Here is a 25,072-nt window from a genome sequence, read left to right as displayed (position 1 = left end):
TATGTTTAAGATAGCTTAAACAATCCGAGTCATATCATTAAGATGTCTGCAGTGTAGCAGTTTATACCTGACATGTAATTAATAACCTTTTTCACAAAAATTAAATGAATTTACTTGCATTTTTTTGTGTGTCTTTCTTTAAACACGCAGCTTTATACCTGCGAAGCTAAAGGCTTATGAAAAAATGGACCCCCATTCAAGCATACTATTGATGTAATGGAGGGGGGGGGTATTATTGGAGTAAACTAGAGGCTGACCATGTATAAATCCTCCCAATGATACGTAGCATTATAACCAACAAAAACTGGGTTAAAATATGACTTATGGAGGGTGAAACAGATGGTTTTATAGGACTATGTCACATGATTTTGCTTCTCTTTAAAGTGCACTCAAGCAAGCACCTGTGTGAAAATGATACTTGTCATGGTAAGCTTCCATCTTGTTCCATTAATGCACCCCATCCAACACACCTAAAGTATGCTTGGATGGGGCCCATTTTCGTAGTTTTGTCTCTTTATAGCTTAATTTAGCACAGGTTTGGTGAAAATGGATCATATTGGAACAGACACTAATATCAGTAAGGTTTCAATGAAATCTAAGGTTCATGGATCTATAATACAACTTCTGAGGTTAATTCGGTCTCCAAATGGATCTATATTTGAAAATGCACTATAGCTTTTCAAACAGCCAACATTTACTTGCAATACAATATCTGAGAAGGTATTAATGTAGTTAATGTAGATTTGCAGGGAACAAAAGCAAAGTGTAACTGAGAATCAAGAGTCCCTTGAAGGGACTGATGCACTACTGGGCAAAAAGAATCCAGAATTTCAAGATAAGACCATTTCTTCCATTTAACTGCTGAGTGTTAAAACCTTCTCCTATATTCTCCAGTGACAACAATATTTTCAAATTAGCCACTGTGGTGGACATATTGGATGCCAGATTGGCATATTTTCATTTAGGACAATGTATCATAGGTAGTCTACTGGTGAAAACTCCATTTTTATACAGTCATCCATTTGGGAATTGAGCCACTGTGATGATCATATTCAGGGTTAGTCATTTTCATGTAAGACCAATCAGCGCTATATGAACTCTTCCGATGAAAACTAATGTCAAGTAGCTGAGAGTAGTTAAAACAACATTTTGAAGATAGCTACATATTGGACCCGTGACCACCACTTTAATTTAAGGTCAACAAACACTATAAGATTTAGTGAAAAGCCCACAATGATACAACCATTCATTCTGGAGGTGTACTGATAACATTTTCAAGATGGTCACTCAGAGTCAGTCATATCTGACCCCAGATCTGCACTATATTCATTTAGGACTAGGTAGACACCATAAGAAGTCTTTCAGTGAAAATTCCATGTCAATATCACTTTCCATTCAGGAATAACCATAAAATGATTTTCTAGATGGCTGCTGTGGTGACTATATTGGACATCAGATCAGCACCATTTTCATTTAGGACTAAGTAAACATAATATGAAGTCTTTTTGTGAAAACCTGTTTACAAACTCATCGATTCAGAAGGATTACCAATAATAAGATTTTCAAGATGGCTGTTGTGTGATGGTCATAATGGTTGTCAGAACGGAACCATGTGCATTTAAGATGAGAACAAATGGACATCATAAAAATTGTTTTAGTAAAAGTTACATAAAAGCCTTTTAGTACAAACTCCATACTGATATGACTAGATCCATTCCTCAGTGGGCACAGTAGCAGTAACAAGATTTTTTATAGCTGTCATGGTGTCCATATCAGATATCTGATTGGCACCATTTTCATTTAGGACCAAACAAATATCGTTAACACATTAACCCCTAGCGATGACTTTATGGGGCAGGAGGTAGTAGCCTACTGCCGAGCTCTGTAGCGTCATGGTCATGCAAGATACACTGAAGTGGGTGGTATTATAGAAAGGTAGACAGATGTAGCTCTACAATGATACCAAATAATCTGGAATATCTAGTTTCACAACAAAATACAGATGGAAAAACCTCATTTTTTGGACCCGACATTTTTTTACCCATAATTCGCTCGCGGTCGGAATCCGATTTTGTGTCTAGATTTTATACTTTTTGGTCTCAGATCTAAGGCAAACCAGTATGAACTGCAAACAGACAGATGAGCCTTTGCAAAAAGTAGGATAAGATGTGCATTTGGAATAAAGAGTGGTCTCCATACAAAAATAATGGCTCCGTTTATCAAATTTTTTATATAAAAAATCCAACTTATACCCTTCTGCTCATGCGCAAGTCAAATAGCCAATGAAAAACGATGTTTCTAACATAACTAGGCAGTATGTTATTGAAAGATGACCGGGGATATGGTGTTTGAGTCGTTTCAGAAATAGCTTTCAAAATGTGTTTCCTACTAGATTTTCAGGCAAAAATGACAAAAAGCTCCAGGGATTAATGTGTTAAGAAGTCTTTAAGCGAAAACCCCATGTTGACAGGACCATCCATTCAGGAGAAGTAGCAATAATTTTGAAAGCATCATCATTTTCAGGGGCCACTTAGCCATGGGATAAACATGTGTAAAGCCTAGGTGGATTTGTGTTTGCGCATTTTGGATTTTAGTCATATCACTATGATATCTGCAGTGTGGCAGTTTATTGAGATGTTTAGCACTGGGGCATCATGTCGCAGACATGTAGCATGATGTCCCACCCAGTCACATTATCCTGACACCAAATCGACCAGTCCTAACACTAACCTCTTGATGCTGAGTGCCTAGTGAGGCAGCTCTTAGTACCATTTTTACAAATTTTTAGTATGACTTGGCCGGAATTCGAACCCAGCTACCTCCTCCATCTGAGGCAGATGTTCTAACCACTAGGCCACCAGAGTGGTCTTCGATGGATAAGTGATAACAAACTTGTGCTAATCAATGGATGGTCAACAGACCATTCTTTCCATGAATTTCGTGAATGGAGTTATGCAATCTTTTAAGGAGTAGTGTTAACAAATCTGTGCTAACAGACGGACAGTTGACAGACAGCAGACCACCCATTAGCTCTTTTGGCATATTGCCAGTACAGCTAATACAAATCAATACTGAAATTTAAACTAATTATTAGTTAAACACTCTTGCTGAGCCAGTTATTTCTTTCCTCTACTGACACATTATTTTCTCTGCTTATCACTTTTTTCACTCTAATGTTACAAATTTCTTCCAGCTTAGCACAAAACTCTGAAGCCATTCATTGCCTTCCATTTACTTATTTAATCAAAATACATGAAAGGTACCAGCAAAGAACTTCCAGATATATGAAGCTTGCATCTTTTCAGCAACACTAATAACTCTAACAGAAAATATTTCTATATGGAGACTGAAAAAGTGAATGATGCGGAAACCGATATCTGTGATTCGAATCAATAAATTCAAAAGGTTTTATTGCAGGTCTTTATAAAACTGATTTGAAATATTTTCCAAATTAAATTTCAACAGCCATGATGTGTCCACTGGTGTTTAATAATCTGGGCTGGCAAATAGGGTATGGATGACTCTGGAGGAACTGACCAAGGGTCAATGACTTGGTCATTTGGTCAAGGTAAGCAGTCTTGCACAAAACTTCCTGTGTATAAATCATTATATTCTTACTATAATTACACTCTAGCCTTTGAATTTAAGAGTTGAAAGGTTTCTTTTTTTACCTGAGGTACAAGCCAAATATAAAGTTTGCTCAACAAAGTTCTCTTGAACAAAACTTATTCTGCAAACCCTATTTTCTTTTAACATTTGAACTGTTGACCCTAAAACCAAGAGATGTCTTCCATACCTAAAGCACAAGCCATCCTCAGACTTCATTCAAGGTATGTTGCATAGAACCAAAGCTTTTCTGCACAAAAAATGTCTCTTTTTTTCAATCACAGTGACCTTAACTGCTGACCTTTTGATATCATAATCAACAGACTTCTTTCTTACCCAACATGCAATTCATCCAAAAACTTTGGAAAAGATATATAGTTGAAAAGTGAAATGTTTGTTCACATGTTTTGGGCGTACTTTAGTGACAGTGACCTTGGCCACTGACTTTTTGATACCATGATCAACAGGCTTCTTTCTTAACCCAAGTACAACCCATGTAATCATTGATTGGCCAAAGTCTTTGACGTAGAACTAATGTTACTGTTCTATAACAAAGTTTCTTCTTTCAGTTTCACCTTGACTTTTGACCTTTAGATCCAAAATCAATAGGTTTTATCCTTCTTCCAAGTATATGTACAAGCCATCTACAAAGTCTGATGACGATGCCACAGAACTTAAGTTGTCATGCAGAAAAGGAAATGTTAATAGACAAATGAATAGACAGACACTCAGCTGGACAGATAGACCAAAACGGTAAAGGCATGATACCCTACCCAAAATTGCAGGTGCCTGTACATCAGGGTCTACACTGCTTACGGATAAGGGTTAACAATATGCCTGCAGATCACCATCAACAATAAGCTTGCAGACAAGGGTCTACAATGTGCCTGCATATCAGGGTCAATACTGCCTGCAGACAAAGGTCAACAATGTACCTGCAGATAAGGATTAACAATGTGCCCACACATCATAGTCTACACTGCCTGAGGATAAGGGTCTACAATATGCCTGCATATCAGGGTCTATACTGCATACAGACTGAGTCTACACTTAGCTGGCAGACTGGGACTCCACTGAACCTGCAGATATGGGTTTGCAATAATACTAATAGTAGATGATGATGGTCTACACTGTGCTTACAGATTGGATCAACACACAGGACCAAAACAGTGCCAACAGATGATGGTCTACACTGTTCATACTATTTAGGATTTCAATGCATAGACCTTGATCTATGTGATAGCACATCTGGATTTATATGATCTGCATTTGGGTGTGATAGCCGATCTGAGTCTACATGATTTGCATTTGTGTGTGATAGCCAATATGGGTCTATATAATCTGAATTTGGGTGTGATAGCCAATCTGGGTCTATATAATCTGCATTTGGGTGTGATAGCCAATCTGGATTTATATGATCTGCATTTGGGTGTGATAGTCAATCTGGGTCTGTATTATCTACATTCAGGTGTGATAGCCAATCTGGGTCTATATAATCTGCATTTGGGTGTGACAGCCAATCTGGATTTATATGATCTGCATTTGGGTGTGATAGTCAATCTGGATTTATATGATCTGCATTTGGGTGTGATAGCCTATCTGGATTTATATGATCTGCAAATTTGGGTGTGATAACCAATCTGGATCTATATGATCTGCAAATTTGGGTGTAATAGCCAATCTGGATTTATATAATCTTCATTTGGGTGTGATAGCCAATCTGGATTTATATGATCTTCATCTGGGCGTGACAGCCAATCTGAATCTATATGATCTGCAAATCTCGGTGTGATAGCCAATCTGGAGCTACATGATCTGCATTTGGGTGTGATAGCCAATCTGGATTTATATGATCTGCATTTGGGTGTGATAGCCAATCTGGATCTATATGATCTGCATTTGGGTGTGATAGCCAATATGGATCTACATTATCTTCATTTGGGTGTTACAGCCAATCTGGATTTATATGATCTGCATTTGGGTGTGATAGCCAATATGGATCTACATTATCTTCATTTGGGTGTGACAGCCAATCTGGATTGATATGATCTGCATTTGGGTGTGATAGCCAAGCTGGATCTATTTATCTGCATTTGGGTGTGATAGCCAATCTGGATTTATATGATCTGCATTTGGGTCTGACAGCCAATATGGATCTATATTATCTTCATTTGGGTGTTAGCCAATATGGATCTACAATATCTTCATTTGGGCATGATAGCCAATCTGGGTCTATATAATCTGCATTTGGGTGTGATAGCCAATCTGGATTTATATGATCTGCATTTGGGTGTGATAGCCAATCTGTGTCTACATGATCTGCATTTGGGTGTGCACTTTAAATAGATAAATAAAATAAACTGACCTTGACAACCAGGAACAGATCAGCTGATATTCACATCAAGGTCGATATATATCTGCAAAACAAGAAATCAAAATCAGAATTTTTAATTAAAAAAATGCCAAGGTTACTAAAATACTTTTGATATTTTTTCTGTCCACACCCTTTTATAAGTTCCAATTCGAGTACTGAAAAAAAACCCCAAGGGAAATTATTTTGAGAAATTTCAAACAAAGCAATTTTCAAAAGTTCTACCTATTCATAAAAAATTTTAGCATTAATTCTTCACCATGTTATATAAAAAATAAAAGCCTTTTGGGATTTAACAACTGAACATTGGACCCTATAGATCAAGCATGAATCACAGACCTGATTCAAGTTTTTTTTTCTGTTTTTTTTTCCGTTTCTTTATTTTTGTAAAGTTACATAAAATTCTGCTGATAACTGTGAGCACACTGCCATGAATAGAAGCAGCAAAAGGACAGAGATGGCAGACAGCAAAAAATTTCTGTCTGATCTTTAATTTTCTGCCAGCTGCTTTTTCCCCTGAAAGATCTGATGTAATGTCTGAGATTTTTTACTGCTAATTTGACCAAAAGAAACTTGGCAGTCTATTCAATGTCTTGTTGAAAAACAATGAAAAGAAGTTATTATCAGATGGAAATAAAACATGGATTGCTTTGCCCAAATTTTTTTATTTGCACATTTCTAGATAGTATTACACCTGTAGGATGTGGTTTTTCTTAGTTTTCACTGAACAGTAATGAATCTGGAAGAAGAAAAAAAGAGTGGAAAACAAAAACTGAAATCACAAGCAGAACATGTTACATGCATAAAATCTGAAGTATAAAATAGGACATGGTTAAAGTTAGCCATCACCTATAATGTTGTGTACTGAATTTAAAAAAAGAAAGAAAAAGTAAAAAGTATCCTCTTGTCTGCAATGACTTTGCCACTGCCACAGTAACAAGTTACTAAGCCAATCAACCCTAATCCCCCTGCTTCTGACCTCTGACCATTTCATCACCACCTTCCTCATATAATGTGAAAAATCTGATGAATACATATATAATGGCCCAAAACAGACTAGCAATGTTGACTGATCATGGCCCACATAGACTAGAAATGATGACTGATTATGGCCCACACAGACTAGCAATGTTTACTTATCATAGCCCACACTAGCAATGTTTACTGATCATGACCCATATGGACAAGCAATGATGACTGATCATGGCCCACACAGACTAGCAATGTTGACTGATTATGGCCCACACAGACTATCTATGATGACTGATCATGACCCACACAATCTAGTAATAATGACTGAAAATGGCCCACACTGACTAGTAATGATGACTGAATATCACCCACACGTTGACTGATCATGGCCCATGCCCACTAGCAATGATGACAATCAAGGCCCACACAGACTAACAATGATGACTGATCAAGGCCCACACAGACTAGCAATGATGGCTGACTGTGCCCCATGTAAGCTAGCAATGATGATTGTAACTAATAGACTTACCAAGACTGATTATGATACCCAAGACTAGCATTGATGACTATGACCCATTCATACTATTGTTAACAGATTGTGCCCACAATAACCAGCAATGCAGTACCACAGAGGCTCATATGTACTGCAGTTTACATATAAATATATACATGTACCATATAAAATTATTATATACAGGATGTACATTATATACAGGAAAATTTTGTAATCAACTATATATATATTAATAGGTAAATGATGTAAGCTACAAGTTCCTGTGTGCAGCATCATCTAATACAGCTACGCAAATCATGGACAGGTGAATCCTGTACTTAGTACAGATATATATCCATTACATAATCAGTCAAAAATGCTGAGAGATTAATGTAATAAACAGTTGAAACATGAAGCCTACTTGGTAAACCCAAAAAATTCCAATACACACCAAACATAATTGCTTATGGCATAGATCCAGATCTGCCATCATATAATGCACCAGCAGTTCTGCAAATCTTGGTCTTTGCAGTTTACCTGGAGTAAACACTGTAAGGAATACAAACCCTGATCCGCCAGTGCATTATACAACAGCATATATCAGTGTCTATGTTATTTGTATTTTGACCCAATCTATAAGCAAGCATACATGGTAAACTGGTTTAAAAAACCCAGCAATGGCAGTAAGTGCCTTTATTAGCTCTTCCCTCTATTAATAACATTCTGGGTCTGAAAATAGCAGGCTCTTGGGGAAAGTATAACTGGCTCTTGATTACTGAAAAGTAAGAAAGGTCTGTTGAAAACTAAATAAGTTTAAACCAGCTGTTGTGGGCTACCATAAGAACCAGTGTAAGGTGCCCTTTGGCCACTTTTCATTGCGCACAGCACCTATGGCTGGCCTTTGGTATCGACCCCTCGGCCAGTAAAAGGTCCAACATTTTGTTTACAAACTTCAAAGTGGGTATGTTGTACATGGTACAAATGTGAGGACAAATGTTACCAACATTTTCAACACTTTTTAAAATCAGCTTCAGACAATAACATCATTTTTAACCCCAAAAATTCAATTTACCCTGCAGGGGGTGGAGGTAGGTTGGTGAGTGGGGGAATTAAAAGTCACTAAAAATACTGTTGCCAATACAATATAGTAATATATAATAAATAGATTCAAGGATTAATATAATGGTAGCCTCAGATGGAAAGCATGCATTATTTAGTCCTTGTCCCCTGGCCATTCAGATATAAAACAAATAATATACTGTTGAAGAGGACTGCCCACAACAATGGCCATTAATATGAATTGTGTACAAGTTCTGAATGATACCTATTCATCTTTCAGTAGTACTCACAAGCCTTTAGATATAATATGACCCACTTATAATCAAAGTTATATTGACAACATACATACATACATACATTCCACCATTAATACTGGCCGCCATGTATAGCCTATCGTGCTGAAAAATGGCGTTAAACCCCACAACAACAACAACATACATATATATATATATATATATATATATATATATATATATATATATATATATATATATATATATATATATATATATATATATATATATATATATATATATATATATATATATATATATATATATATATATAATGACCATATATAGAATATCCTAATGCCATATATAGATATAATTACCATAATGCCATATATAGATATAATTACCATAAATGGAATATTGTAAAGCCATATATAATTATGATAACCATATATGGAATATCCTAATACCATATATAGATATAATGACCATAAATGGAATATTCTAAAGCCATAGATAATTATAATGACCATATATGAAATATCCTAATTTTTCAGTTAAGAACATTTGCTTTTGAAAATCAGACATTTATGTATAACAATTATTTAGCAAGGATAAAAATGTTACCCTGTCACATCTGATGAAACCAAGATTAAACCAATCACACATAAGGACACATCATTCACATGAGTGGATCCCATTCATTAAAAAGCTCATAAGTGATCTTTATCATGTAAGCCTACATTCAAAGTTTAATCAAAACTGGATCAGAAATATAGTTTCCAGAGTGGTAGGAAGCTCAGTCAATGAAATGTGTGTGTGTGTGTGTCTCACTATGCTTACAGACATAAGAAAAAGATTACAAAAGGTGTACAGAGAATGACACATTACACACAGTCACACACATGTTCAACAGTCCTCTGATCTGGCATGGCTGACTCTGGAGACTAGTGACCAAAAGGTATGTGACCTTGACCTTTGATCAAGTTATGCAGTCTTGAAGAATACTTGTCCTAGAAACCATTTTCTTATTAGACATACTATGACTGTTTCCACTGACTTTTATTCCCAAGTGCAAGGCATCTATACATTTTTTCTAGAAACTTATTCAAGAACAAAATATTACCATCAAACATTTATTTTTCTTTCCATCAAAATGACCATAACGCTTGATCTTCTGACCCCATTAACAATACACTCTTGAAGATCTTTTTACCACATTATCAATATACTATTTCAAGATCTTACGACCCCATTATCAATACACTCTTCGAGATCTAATAGTATTGTCTGGAAACCATTTTTTTTCCTTTCAGTGACCTTGACTTCTGACCCCAATATCTACAGGATTCTTTCTTATCAAGAATGCAAGCTATTTAGAAAGTTTAGTAATGGTATCTTGCAAAAGTTGAAAAAAACCTAGTTTCCCAGTATAAGGAATAAAGAATCCAATCCCAGATTATCATGGTCAAGGGTTTTCCAATCATGGAAATTTGGCAGCAGCCAATAGATTTTTAAATCTATTCATGAAATGCATTTCTGTTTTCATGTTATTCATCATTCTTTGTGTTCTCTGTTTCCTTGATACTGCAATCATCAGTTTGTTTGCTTTCATTCTGCATTTCAATTGTAATTTGTTCACATCAGTTCTGGATTTTGATTGCATTCCATTTTCATTTCGCTGGTAAAATTCCCCCATTCTGGGTTGTAGCATCATATGCTCCACCTTATGATGGGCATGCTACAAAAATTTTAGAATGTTATTACACTTGGACACAGGGGGGATGGGGCAAACGTAGGAAATCTAAGAGATGTTTTCCATATGATTAGGTTATTTCATAGCTGTATGGGGATATTGTTATAAGCATGTGTGTAATATTTTTGAAGTTTTACAAACGAAACTTGGGCTAATGCTAGTCCTGGATTGTGCCACACTTTTGAAATAATTAATTCCTCCCCTGGGGGCTGGGTCATGTGGGTCAGGTGTGATTTTACACAAGTTTCAAATAACACCAAAAATGTTTATCTCAGGTGTCTGAGAATTGGCTGGTGTGACTAATGACCCAAGTGCCATATTTTCTCTAGTAAGACTGTGCCCTTGCACTTACTGGCACAATAAAATGTGAAAGGGTGCAAATAAACATTGGCTACAAGTCATAAAAAGCACACACACAATAAGATTCTGAATCATTTGCAAGCTTGTGCTCTCCATCCTAGCTATCTGGCATGGCCACTAAATCAACAAGAGGCTTGATTTTATTACTTTGAGCCATGCAGCAAGCTTCTTTTTAATCATGGTTACTCTGTGCTTGGACAGAGCTCTTAACAAGTGAATCTAAATTAATTAAAGAATATCCTCTGGGAGAAGATTTTTAAGTTGAATGAAACCAATAACAACTACTGATCCTATACAAATGCAAGAACTGTAGATTCGGAGGCCATAGGAAATGACTGAATTGAACTATATATATGCAGGTCACTGGAAATGACTAAACTGAAATTAATGATGATTAAAACTGAGGCAATACCTTTAGTATACCAGTAACAGAAGTTAAAATTTGGTCAATCAAAAATACACAATAAAACTGAACTGTCTTACTGCTAATAAAAAGACCAAAAAGTTGTATTCAAATTACCAAACTAAAAAACAATAAACATTTCATTGTCAATCAACTGTGCTGCAGAAAAAAAGAAAACACCCTTATGGAGTCATGTGTACAAATAAGCCAGTTCTTAATAAGAATTTAAAAAACTGGTTATTTTACTCCCAAATCTGGAACTAAATGCATTGACGGAGCATTTTGCAAACACTGTACATGCAAAAAAACTTTTGTTACATGGTCGAATCGTAATAATCAAGATGTTAGTCATGCCTTTTGGAAAATGGTTTCATCATCCAGTCTAATTCAGGATGTCTTATTATACGGTTCAAAGTGAATTTTCTCAGGATAAAAATTTACACAGAACACATGGGGCTTGATCCAACAGTAAAGTCTGTATTTATTGAACATATCTTCATAAAACAGGGACTGTTGTTATGGTGGGGCAGTAAGCAGACAACTTTGAAGCAAATGCTTAAATTGTTTTTTGAATGAATTAAACAATTTCCTTTTTTTAGTTGACTAGACCTCATAAAAGATGCACATACACACTTTATACTGAGCTCTGTACTGCATTATGTAATTCTTGTTCTGCAAAACATGACAAAAACTTCCAAAATTATCTAAGTATCAATTGGACAGATAAGTACGAGTTAACAGTCATTCAAAAGAATTTAATGCAAGCATTCATAATTAAAGTGTTAATGTAATAAACAATAGCTACTGATGAACTTACTGGAAGAGACCCCTAAAAATGAAAAAGGCTCCACAAAGTTGAACCAGATGGTCCTATGAACTCTTTTTTGAAAACACAGCAAGTGTCAACTTGTTTCAACTTGGGACCTCTGGGCCATGTCCTATCATCTTTCCCTACTCAAGAGTTAGCACTATTAGCTCCTAGTGCACAAATCTGAAGATCCCCACCTGAAACCATATGAAGTTGTATCAACTTACTGGCCATGAAAAACATTTATACATTCAACTGACATTGACCCAAAGGTAATTTTTATTTTGTTTTTGTTGTGTTATAGGACTGATAGTATGGAAGAATGGGAACCAGTCTAGAAATGGATGAAGATAAAATGGAGTATATATATGGGCATGGTGGGTCAGGATTGTTTGATGATGAAAAGTGAGATTTAAATGAAAAAGAATCTTTTCAGAGCCTGTCCTAGTTGTAACTGAAATGAAAGACATTTTAATGATGAAATTTCATTCCTAAAACTGATTCCTGAAAATAGCACCTGACTCTTTGGTGCATAACTGATTAAAACACACATTTCAAATGCATCCAGAAAATGCCATGGCTCATATGGTGTTCTCTACACAGAAAGTGTCTGTCATCTAGGATGTGTCAATAGTGATAAATAAAGGTCTGATCATAAGAACTCAGAAATTTTAAGTTATTGGATTTTTAATATCATGGTGTTTGCATAGGTTTACTATGGGAACTGAATTAGTACCATAACTCCTATAGTGAACAATAGTGCTACAGTGATTCCACATATGCATTTACAATTAACTTTACTATAAAGGCAAAATTATGCTTTTATTTTGTGGATAACAAGCAAAATGAATACTTCTTGCAATCCTCAGAATAATTTTCTGTGGAATATAAAACACATTCATACATGGAAACTGTTGCCATCAAAAAGGGGGGTGGGGTGCAGTGTGTATAGTGTGTAAATTTGACTGTTAGATGGAATGTTTTGCACCATTGGTTTATATTTATGCCACAAAATATATAAAGTTTATACAATTTACTGTTTATATAGCAATTATGGTTAACAATTTGATATTTCATTGTTCTGTTTTGAAACATTATGGTTCAGATGTGATCACTTAGGTCTCTACCACCATGCTTAGTGGTGATAACCCATCATGATGTTTTCCCTAACAACTTTGTGTACAACCAATTTCATTTGTTTTGGAAATTAATATTTTGCATTTTACTTGACACTTTACTAGTTAATAGCATAATACAAGGCTGATAATAGATTTCAATCTTAAATTGATGAGAGATAAATGGTGATGTCATTGACAGTAACAATGATACCTCTAGATTAGACAGATTTATTTTAATATTTTTTCTAATTTTCTAAAATGAAACTGAACTATTTAAATGCTGCCTGAAATGCACCATTGCTATTCTTGGACTATCTGACATTGAAATACATTTAAATATTCACTGATGTAATCAATGGCAAGCATAACTACTGTTTTCTTCTACTATTCCAAGGTCTGTCAAGCAAATCATGGGTGGATATCATACTCATGTACTAATAATATGCAAGAATAGGGACCAGTCTAGAAATAGGTGCAAATATATAATATTATATGATATAAAATTGTGCAAATATAATTTTAAAAATTGCTGAGGATAATTTAAACATTACAGGACACTACTAATTGTAGGGAAAAATGGGAAAAGATATTTAGGTTTGGCTGTCCAGGATTGGTTGACAATGAAAGAAAGATTTTAGCAAGCTAAAATCTTTCGAGAGCTATCCCAAGTTGAATATCAAAAGAGAGATGTTTTATTGATGAATTCCAGTCATTTTACTGACTTCAGTTTGGAAAATTCATTACCGAAATTAGCACCTGACGCTTTATTGTGGAATTGAAAATATGTATTTCAAACACATGTAGAAAATGACATCGCTCATATAGTTTTCTCTACACAGACGCTGTCATCAAAGATGTGTCAATACTGATAAATTAAGTTTGATCAGAAACAGTCTTAAATTTAAAGTTTTTGAATTGTTAAAGTTAACTGTGGGAACCAAGTACTGTGAGTTCCTTTAATAGCACTTGTAACACATTAATGCCAACATCATGCAGTGAAAATGGAAGCCAAGCGTCTTTCCAAGGACACATGGAGGCAGGTGATCAGGGCTGGCCTAGGGCAGTAACTGAACCTGTGGTCAGTGTTATCTCACACCCTTACTGGTACTTTATTGTGTATCTCGCATGCTTACTAATACTGTTATGCTGGGTCAGCTTATCATGCACCTTCACTAAAATATGCTGTGGTCAGTGTATCTTGCACCTTACTTAATGATTTTGTGAAAGTATCCTGTACCCTTATGATCTAACCACTTAGGCCAGTCCAGAGTGGTATGACATGCACTGTGGAATATATAATCAACCTGAGCATTAACAGACTGAGGAAAGAGCTGTGCTTGAAATGAACTGTGGAATATGCAATCAACTTGCGAGTGTTAGCAAACTGAGAAAAGGAAAAGGGTTGTATTTGATAGAGAATCGAGCATCGTGGATGATGAATACAAGTCATTATATTCAAGTTCTATTATACTAGCAGTACAAAACAACCCAAAACCCGTTTACAATATTTACTTGACAATATCTGATTGGCAGTTATGTTGCTATAATTTGTGGATTGATACAATGATAATCATTCCAATGAAAATGACTTTACCCTGCCAATGTTGAATACTACTATATGTGCTTGCCAACAAATCGTGGTCGATAGCTTGGAATCTGCATTTGCTGAACTTTATGCATGCCAGAGTTCCACAGATTTGGTACGTCTTGTCAAATCATCTGTGTTCATCAGTTGCAGGATCAGGGGCAAGTAACATGTTTTGCTGGACTTGTATATCTTGCAACTTGAGTTTTCTCAACACAGATGCTGTCGTCAAGGATGTGTCAATACTGATAAATATAAGTCTGATTGTAGAAACATTCTTAAATTTTGAATTGTTAAAGTTAACTGTGGGATAAATGGAATAAAGAGTGAAACAATTTTATATCATAAAATTTTATTGTATTTAAAAAAAAAATTCTTCTAATTTCATGGAGTTTGTTTTTGTAATCATATCATTATATATGTTTCTTATAGGTGTTGTCTAATGTTGTAAAGCGCTTAGAGCTTCTAAAGGTTAGGCGCTATACAAAGTCCTCATTATTATTATTATTATTATTATTGTGACTTATGCAAATTTGGTTTTATTGAAGACTAAAAAATAATGAAATTATTTGTCTAAAACAAAAATAAAGATACATAAATGGCTAAAATGAATGGTATACAAGTCAAATTAATTACATATTTTTCAATGAAAATTAAAGGCAGTGATACCAAAACTTTCAAGTGATATGATGTTATGGGACCACTCTTGGGAATGTAACTACAGTAGAACCTGTCTTGAAAGACCACACCTGCCAAAACAATAATGGTCACTCAAGACAGGTAGTCTCTCATAACAGGTCACAACACTATATAATCAATAGATCTGTGCATGGAGATTCTGGTGTCTCAAAACAGGTGGTCTCTCACAACAGGTTTGACTATAAATATATATTTACAAACATCATTATATGAAACTATCTTTGATTTGCTTATCTATTATAATGCTAACAAGAATTCAAAGGTCACTAGGGCATGCCTACAGATTGTCTCCTTGTCAAACAATCAATAAAGATGTTCACAACTAAGCTTATTCAATGGTGACTACCACTGCCACGTTTCTTTTTTGAACAATCAATATTTATGTTTTTCCAATTGTTTCAAAAAATCGACAGCGCAAAGCACAAGATAAGAGGTGTGAAAGCTCATCTCCTAGATTTGTCAACAGAATTATAGAGGAATGATTGCTCCAAGGTCTGTACTATAAACATTACAAAAGTCCTTCATGCAGCAAAGTTTGTGGCCAAGAATATCGGCACATGATAACTTCAGAACAAATATGTGAGGCCAAGGCTGAATTAAGAAAAAATATTTACCAACATCAAGAATCAGCTTTTATGATTTTCCTCAAAGACTTATCTGGAGACCTGATTAAAAAAATTCTCCTTTGGACTTTATTGGAAATTCTGATCAATTAGGTATTTTCCAGGTATTCTATCAGCTTGCCATCAACTAATAATTAATTTTTAAAACAGCAGGGGTGAAAAAAATACTGATATTGGATGAAATTCAAAAGAATAGTTTTTTGAAAGACAAGAGTGTTTTCAAAATAATTTATCTGAAAGAAAAGAATTTTATAAATAATTTATCTGAAAGAAAAGAGTGTTTTATAAATAATTTATCTGAAAGACAAGTGTTTTATAAATGATTTATCCAAAAAACAAAATTGTTTTATAAATGATTCATCTGAAGAAGATTGTTTTATAGATATTTATCCGAATGACAAAAAGTTTTATAAATAATTTATCTGAAAGAAAAGAGTGTTTGATAAATAATTTGTCTGAAAGACAAGAGTGTTTTATAAATAATTTATCTGAATAACAAGTGTTTGAAATTATTATTTTTAAGAAAACCATGCATTGCAGTAAATTATGGAAGGGCAATGCTAATACCAAAGCAGAAGGAAATCCTGAAACAAAATATAACACATTTTCTGATACATTTAATAATTAGGTAAATCAAACAAAAAATTGTTGTCGCAACCTGCTATAGCTCCTCTGGATGCGTTGATATTCAGTTTCACATAATTCATGTCTAACATGTTAATTTTCGTTATAACATGTCTGGCAAGAGCCATTAGAATTTTATTTTTTCATTCCACTGACAGTTTTTACGTGAGTATTTAAGCTGGGTTCATTTGATGTTATTTTACTGAATGTGACTTTACCTGACTTAAGTCATCATCAGATTCCTCTGTACGTTTTAGTTTGGTTTATTCTGCTATTTATTATCATAAGATTTTTTTGTGTCTGTTTCCTTTGTTATTTGTTTGTTTTATCTGACTATGCTGGTTTTTCATGTCATTATTTTTATGTTACTTTAGCTTGTCTTGCTTTATTCTGAAATTTGCATGTTTAATATAATATCTTAAGTGCCAATGGCCTCCCATACATTTATCTACACCAGACTGGGAGATTTTGAGAGGGTCAAAATTAAAACAATCTTGCATGGAATTGTCACTGTATCTTAATGTGAGAAATATGTGACACCATCTGTTAATGTTGCCAATTGAAAAATACTTTTGATATATCTGTTACCCTGAAGAAAGATAGTTCTATAAGATGTATTGTCGTGGACATGTCAGACAGTTATATTTTCCACCCAATATATTTTTTACTATTATCTTTGGAATGGAATGAAGAGTGAAACAGCTGTGTAAATGCTTAAAACATGACGGCTTCTTCAGTGGTTTAGGACGAAATGGCATCACAGCAGGGTATAGAATTTAGCTGCAAAATTGTGACATTTCTTCACAACATATCCTTTGCTAACTGTCAAGATTAAAATATTACAGAATGAACCATTTATTAAATTTATTTGATATTGATAATTTTCAAAGGAAAAAAGTGACAGTGCTTGATCTAGTTGCTTTAGTTTCTGATGCCATAATAACAGGTTAATGTAAAGCTTTCCATTTAATTCTTATGCCATTATACTAGTTGAATGTAGTCCTTTCCATCTAGATCTGATGCCATAGGTTAATGTAATGCTTTCCATTTAGTTCTGATGCCATTATACTAGTTGAATGTAGTCCTTTCCATCTAGATCTGATGCCATATATTAATGTAATGCTTTCCATTTAGTTCTCATGCAATTATAACATGTTAATGTAATGCATTCCATCTACAGCTGATGCCATAGGTTAATGTCACGCTTTCCATTTAGTTCTGATGCCATTATACTAGTTGAATGTAGTCCTTTCCACCTAGATCTGATGCCATAGGTTATTGTAATGCTTTCCATTTAGTTCTTATGTCATTATACCAGGTTAATGTAATACACTCCATCTAGAGCTGATGTCATAGGTTAATGTCATGCTTTCCATTTAGTTCTGATGCCATTATACTAGTTGAATGTAGTCCTTTCCATCTAGATCTGATGCCATAGGTTATTGTAATGCTTTCCATTTAGTTCTTATGTCATTATAACAGGTTAATGTAATGCATTCCATCTAGAGCTGATGTCATAGGTTAATGTCATGCTTTCCATTTAGTTCTGATGCCATTATACTAGTTGAATGTAGTCCTTTCCATCTAGATCTGATGCCATAGGTTATTGTAATGCTTTCCATTTAGTTCTTATGTCATTATAACAGGTTAATGTAATGCATTCCATCTAGAGCTGATGTCATAGGTTAATGTCATGCTTTCCATTTAGTTCTGATGCCATTATACTAGTTGAATGTAGTCCTTTCCATCTAGATCTGATGCCATAGGTTATTGTAATGCTTTCCACTTAGATCTGATGCCATTATAAAAAGGTTAATGTAATGCTTTCCATCTAGAGCTGATGTCATAGGTTAATGTCATGCTTTCCATTAAGTTCTGATGCCATTATACTAGCTGAATGTAGTCCTTTCCATCTAGATCTGATGCCATAGGTTATTGCAATGCTTTCCATTTAGATCTGATGCCATTATAAAAGGTTAATGTAATGCTTTCCATCTAGAGCTGATGCCATTATAAAAGGTTAATGTAATGCTTTCCATTTAGATCTGATGCCATTATAACAGGTTAATGTAATGTTTTCCATTTAGATCTGATGCCATTATAAACAGTTAATGTAATGCTTTCCATTTAGATCTGATGCCATTATAAAAGACCTGATTCCATGGATTAATGTATTGCTTTTCATTTTGTTCTTGTGCCATTATAATAGATGTAATGTTATCCAATAGGTCTGATGCCATCATAACAGGCAAATATATTATCCTCTAGATCCCATGCCGTAAGATAACATAATGCTTTCCATCTGATGCCATAGGTTATTGTAATGCTTTCCATTTAGTTCGGGGCCCCGAGTGGCCGAGTGGTCTAAAGCGCTCTCCGTTAGGGATCACTGCCATCTCACCTCTGTCTGCCTGGGTTCGAGTCTCGGATTCGGCTAATGTGGGTATGTGAGAAAGCTTGCCAGTAGCTTCTCGAGGGTCCGTGGTTCTTTCTGTGGATTTCCCGGGTTCTTCCTCCACCATTAATACTGGCTGCCATGTATAGCCTATCGTGTGCTGAAAAATGGCGTTAAACCCTACAACAACAACAACAACAACAATCCATTTAGTTCTGATGCCATTATAACAGGTTAATGTAATGCTTTCAATCTAGTTCTTATGTGATTATAATAGGTTAATGTACAGGTTTAGTTCTAATGCTATAGGTCAATGAGATGCTTTATATGTTGATATGATGCCTTTTGCTAACGTAATGCTTTCCATCTAGATATAAAGCAATAGATCAATGAAATCTAGATCTGATGCCATTGGTTAATGCAATGCAACAATCTAGTTTTTATGCCATAGGTCAATGTAATGCTTTCCATCTAGATCTGATTCCATACATCAATGCAATGCTTTCCATCTTGATCTGACGCCATAGGCTAATGTAATGCTTTCCACTGAGATCTGATTCCATACATCAATGCAATGCTTTCCATAGGTCAATGCAATGCTTTCCATCTAGATCTGATTCCATACATCAATGCAATGCTTTTCATCTAGATCTGACGCCATAGGTTAATGTAATGCTTTCCATCTAGATCTGACGCCAAAGGTTAATGTAATACTTTCCATCTAGATCTAAAGCAATTGATCAATGAAATCTAGATCTGATGCCATTGGTTAATACAATGCAACAATCTAGTTTTTATGCCATAGGTTAATGTAATGCTTTCCATCTAGATCTGATTCCATATATCAATGCAATGCTTTCCATCTAGATCTGACGCCATAGGCTAATATAATGCTTTCCATCGAGATCTGATTCCATACATCAATGCAATGCTTTCCATAGGTCAATGCAATGCTTTCCATCTAGATCTGATTCCATACATCAATGCAATGCTTTCCATCTAGATCTGACGCCATAGGTTAATGTAATTCTTTCCATCTAGATCTGACGTCATAGGTTAATGCAATGCAACAATCTAGTTTTTATGCCATGGGTTAATGTAATGCTTTCCATCTAGATCTGATTCCATACATCAATGCAATGCTTTTCATCTAGATCTGACACCATAGGTTAATGTAATGCAACAGTCTAGTTTTGATGCCATAGGTTAATATAATGCTTTCCATCTGATGCCATAGGTCTATGTAATGCTTTCAATCTAGCTTTGATGCCAAAGGTTAAAATAAAGTTTTCTTTCTGATGCCATAAGCAAATGCAATGCTTTCTTTATCTGATGCCAAAGGTTAACTTAATGCTTTCTATTTTTGATGCCATAGGTTAATGTAATGCTTTCTATTTTTGATGACATTGTATTTTTTATGTCTGCCTAAATTCCTCAGCACAGTTAATAACTGCTTGTCAGTTTTGCAGTAAATTTGATTTTCCCTGTATCTTAATCTGTGCTTACCAGTAATTTAAATTTCAAAAGTGAAATAAAATTTTGCAATTTGCTTATATCTAACCTATTGTCTTTTCAGTTTTTCAACCAACTATGCAATGTTTTAAGTGTTAGTAAGCTGTATTACTAAGAAACTGAAAATGAAGTATATAGGCTTTTATTTAGAAAGCAAAGTCAATGCAGTATTTTATGCAGATATGCTTAACTTAACAAACCTCCTTGTAGGTATTAAACTTTCTGATGAAACTGCAGGGATTTAATCCTAGATATCTGGAATCTGACTTTCACTTAACCAACTATCTTTTTTATACCATGTCATGAATTTGAGTGATTAACCAAAAATTATTCTTGTCAAAAAAATATCTATTTATACCATAATCTAGTTAGGACGTCCAACTTTTTTGGGACTGGGGCCAAATCAGAGATAAAATGCTTTGGGGTTGTGGGCCACACGAACAAGAACGGTCCTTTTTCATTAATAATGCATATTAATTAAAATGAATATTTTCCAACAAACTGCTACAATGCCATGGGGTGCACAATGTGAAGGGCTGGGGCCCGCAGATCACGAGTTTGACAAGCCTGATATAGTTTAAGTCAGTTTAACACGCTGGACTATTGAAGTAACCACCCATTATCTTCCAAAATAAAAACATAATACATTTATGTATTGCCTGCATCCAAAAATCTATCTTTTTCCTGTTTACAAATTGCTAACAGACTCAGCTGCCATACATGATAATGTATCAAGTATCATCAGCAATAACCTTCAATTTCATACAAGATAACTGATAATGACAAACGAAACGGAAATAGAATGTATAATGAACAATTCCCCTTCAATCAATGTATGTAATGTGTAGACCTAATGTGGTAAATAAAATTGAACCAAGTCTATATTTACATTATAAATAACAAATCATGTAATGTCAAGACCCAGTGTGATAAATACACAGAATAAAGCATGTACCAACATGATAAATACACAGAACCAAGCGCATCCTAATGTGATAAATACACAGAACCAAGCACATCCCAATGTGATACACAGAACCAAGCACATCATACTGTGATAAATACACAGCACCAAGCACATCCTAATGTGATAAATACACAGAACCAAGCACATCCTAATGTGATAAATACACAGAACCAAGCACATCCTAATGTGATAAATACACAGAACCAAGCACATCCTAATGTGATAAATACAAAGAACCAAGCAAATCCAAGTGTGATAAATATACAGAACCAAGCAAATGCACACACACACATATGTATGTGTGTGTGTATGTATGTATGTATGTATGTATGTATGTATGTATGATATACAGCAATCTGATTGGCCAGGCTCTTTTTAAATTTTTTGCATACCTGTATGAACCCGATTATTTTTTTAAAACCATGCACACCTACACTACTTTTCTGTACATTATACTCAATAAGGATTGTATTTAGAATAAAGGATCACTCAGGCTTCTTATGTACAATTTTAATTATGAACAAAATACTGGACCCCTTTTTTCAAATAAATGGATATCTTTGCTAATGTTACAAGTAAAGTACAGTTTAAATGAATAAATATTGTCTACTTACATATCTTGATGTGAAGACATGACGGTAGTGTGAGAAATTTTCATCAGTTTGTGTGTATGTATTAATGTATGATATGAAGTCTGTATAATGTTACAATATGGAAATTTGAAATTTGTTTTGAAGAATAAAATAAAACACAATGAAGAAAGAGAAGAGGAAATAATTTTATGGTCACAGGTGGGTTCGAACTGACAACCTTTGCATTAGGAGTGCAATTCATTTACCAACTGAGCAATTATAACATTTAACACATGACGTATTAGATAAGGTATACTGCCTGTAGTCTTTTTATGGAAGATTTCAATCATGAATCAAATACTTGACCTTTTTCAAATAAATGAGATATATTTGCTGATGCTACAAAGGAAATACACTTTAAATGAATAAATAAACATCATCTGCTGCCTTATTTTCATGTGAAGATGTGATGGTACAGTGTGAAATAGCATTTGGCAGGGAGATGTGATGGTACAGTGTGAAATAGCATTTGGCACGGTGATTTGTATACAGTTCTAAATACTCATAAAAATGAAGAACAAAATCGTGTTTTGCCTCAAAAACAAAACAGTCTTTGTGGACAATGATTTCTATTGTGCAAACATTGATTTTTTTAACTGAAGTTGTGGCATTTTCTTCAAATGAGAAGTGGGTGAGGCTTAAAATAAAACAATGTTTTTCTCTAATTTGCTTTATATATATCAAGAACCTTAACTGTTATGTATTACTGTGTCTTATGAATTAAATTCAAAATATGATTGAATAAAAGAATGTTATTAAACTATGAGTTTATTTAACTATTTATGCTGTTGAATTATAATAATTACATGGATTGACTGTTTATTTTTTAAACAAAATATGAACCAAAGAGAGAGAGAGAGACTATATTTATAGCATAAATAACAAATCATGTAATGTGTAGACCCAGTGGGACAAATAAACAGAATCAAGTATATAAAGCATAATAACAACATACTTACTAAATAGGCTAAATGTTTTTATTCATAACAATATATGTTTAATACTTATGTTCATAAGAATAGACTAACAAAAATATGAATATTGCTTTTATTCATAACAAGATATGTTTAATACTTATATTCATAAGAATAGACTAACAAAAATATGAATATTGTTTTTATTAATAACAAGATATGTTTAATACTTATATTCATAAGAATAGACTAACAAAAATATGAACATTGTTTTTATTAATAACAATATGTTTAACACTTATGTTCATAAGAATAGACTAAGTAAAATATGAATATTGCTTTTATGCATGACAATATATGTTTAATACTTATGTTCATAAGAACAGACTAAGGACTAAGTAAAATATAAATATTGTTTTTATTCATAACAACATACTTGTTAAAATATGCTTATTGCTTCTATATATGAATATTGCTTATTAAGGCTGCAAAGGTTAATTTACTGCCTACAATTGCTTACAGAATTTGTAACATGTAAACAAAATAGTGTCCGCCAGCAACACTGGAACATCTCATTTCAGTTGAATGATAAATGTCAAAATCTGTGCTTTAAGAGTAAAGTTCACTGGGATTTTTCTCATTATGCCTTTCTTAAACCATGAGTGATTTTCACATCAACTGTGTACAACAAATGTTGCTAGGAGAAAGCCCAACTTGATGAGGACTGTGTAAATCAAATGAAGCAAGGAGAAAGCCCAATTTACACATCAACTGTGTAAATCAAATGATGCTAGAAGAAAGCCAGATTTTCACATTGACTGTGTAAATCAAATGATGCTAGGAGAAAGCCCAATTTACACATCAACTGTGTAAATCAAATGATGCTAGGAGAAAGCCAGATTTTCACATTGACTGTATAAATCAAATGATGCTAGGAGAAAGCCCAATTTACACATCAACTGTGTAAATCAAATGATGCTAGGAGAAAGCCAAATTTACACATCAACTGTGTAAATCAAATGATGCTAGGAGAAAGCCAGATTTTCACATTGACTGTGTAAATCAAATGATGCTAGGAGAAAGCCAGATTTTCACACTGACTGTGTAAATCAAATGAAGCTAGGAGAAAGCCAAATTTTCAAACTGTGTAACTCAAATGATGCTAGGCGAAAGTCCGAGTTGGTGAGGACTGTGTAAATCAAATGATGCTAGGCGAAAGTCCGAGTTGGTGAGGACTGTGTAAATCAAATGATGCTAGGAGAAAGCCCAACTTGATGAGGACTGGCACATTACACAGCATTTACTGATAATGCAAATAAAATTTTATTTTAACTACGTTTGATTAACATTTTAGTTGTTTTTTTAAAAACACTATGAAAAGTTTGTAAATCCTACGAACGTAACCCATGTGTGTGTCTGCACATTACATTTAGCTGCATTAATCCATTTTTTTCCCCTATCATGTATGCGTGTGTAGTAATATGGATGTTTTACCGACAGTGTCAGATACCATCAATGAAGACAGGTCTTACCAACAGAATCCTGTCAAGTGGTAAAAGACCTACAGCAATTTAAACACTTACAAGCTGAGTGAACCAAAGCATGCACATTAAAACAAAAGTCACCTGTTCAGTGAGCCAATGGGTGGAAAAGGCAAAAGTTTCCAATCATTTCAATTAAATGCCATTATTACCATTATTACTTTAATTAGCATTGGCACCATCTACTTATTTTTTAAATCAGAGAAAGTCCTATTTGCATGGTTATGGTAACAGTGAACATATTTACTTTTTTTAATATAAAAATGACTCAAGGTTCTATTTGCTTCCTTTTTTAATTAGTCCTGGCTTATTGGCTTATTTCTGAAATTAGTCATTGTCTTTTGCTTATTTCTGAAATTAGTGAATGTCTTACTTGCTTATTTCTGAAATTAGTCAGTGTC

At 34.2% G+C, this 25,072-nt stretch overlaps 1 protein-coding gene across 1 annotated transcript in view; it reads right to left on the bottom strand.

Moving 5' to 3' along the window:
• The window catches only part of LOC149782603 (uncharacterized), a 128,660-nt gene that overhangs the window by 74,238 nt on the left and 29,350 nt on the right, over window positions 1-25,072 (bottom strand). Inside the window, exon 2 of the mRNA XM_089934080.1 lies at window positions 5,972-6,023. The gene's annotated coding sequence lies outside the window, so the exon portion shown is untranslated. The remainder of the gene's footprint in view (window positions 1-5,971; window positions 6,024-25,072) is intronic.

The sequence above is a fragment of the Sinohyriopsis cumingii genome, chromosome 15 (assembly GCF_028554795.1).
Source record: "Sinohyriopsis cumingii isolate HCF-2022 chromosome 15, ASM2855479v2, whole genome shotgun sequence".
Classification (NCBI taxonomy): Eukaryota; Metazoa; Mollusca; class Bivalvia; order Unionida; family Unionidae; genus Sinohyriopsis; species Sinohyriopsis cumingii.
This window is presented reverse-complemented; position numbering and strand designations above follow the sequence as displayed.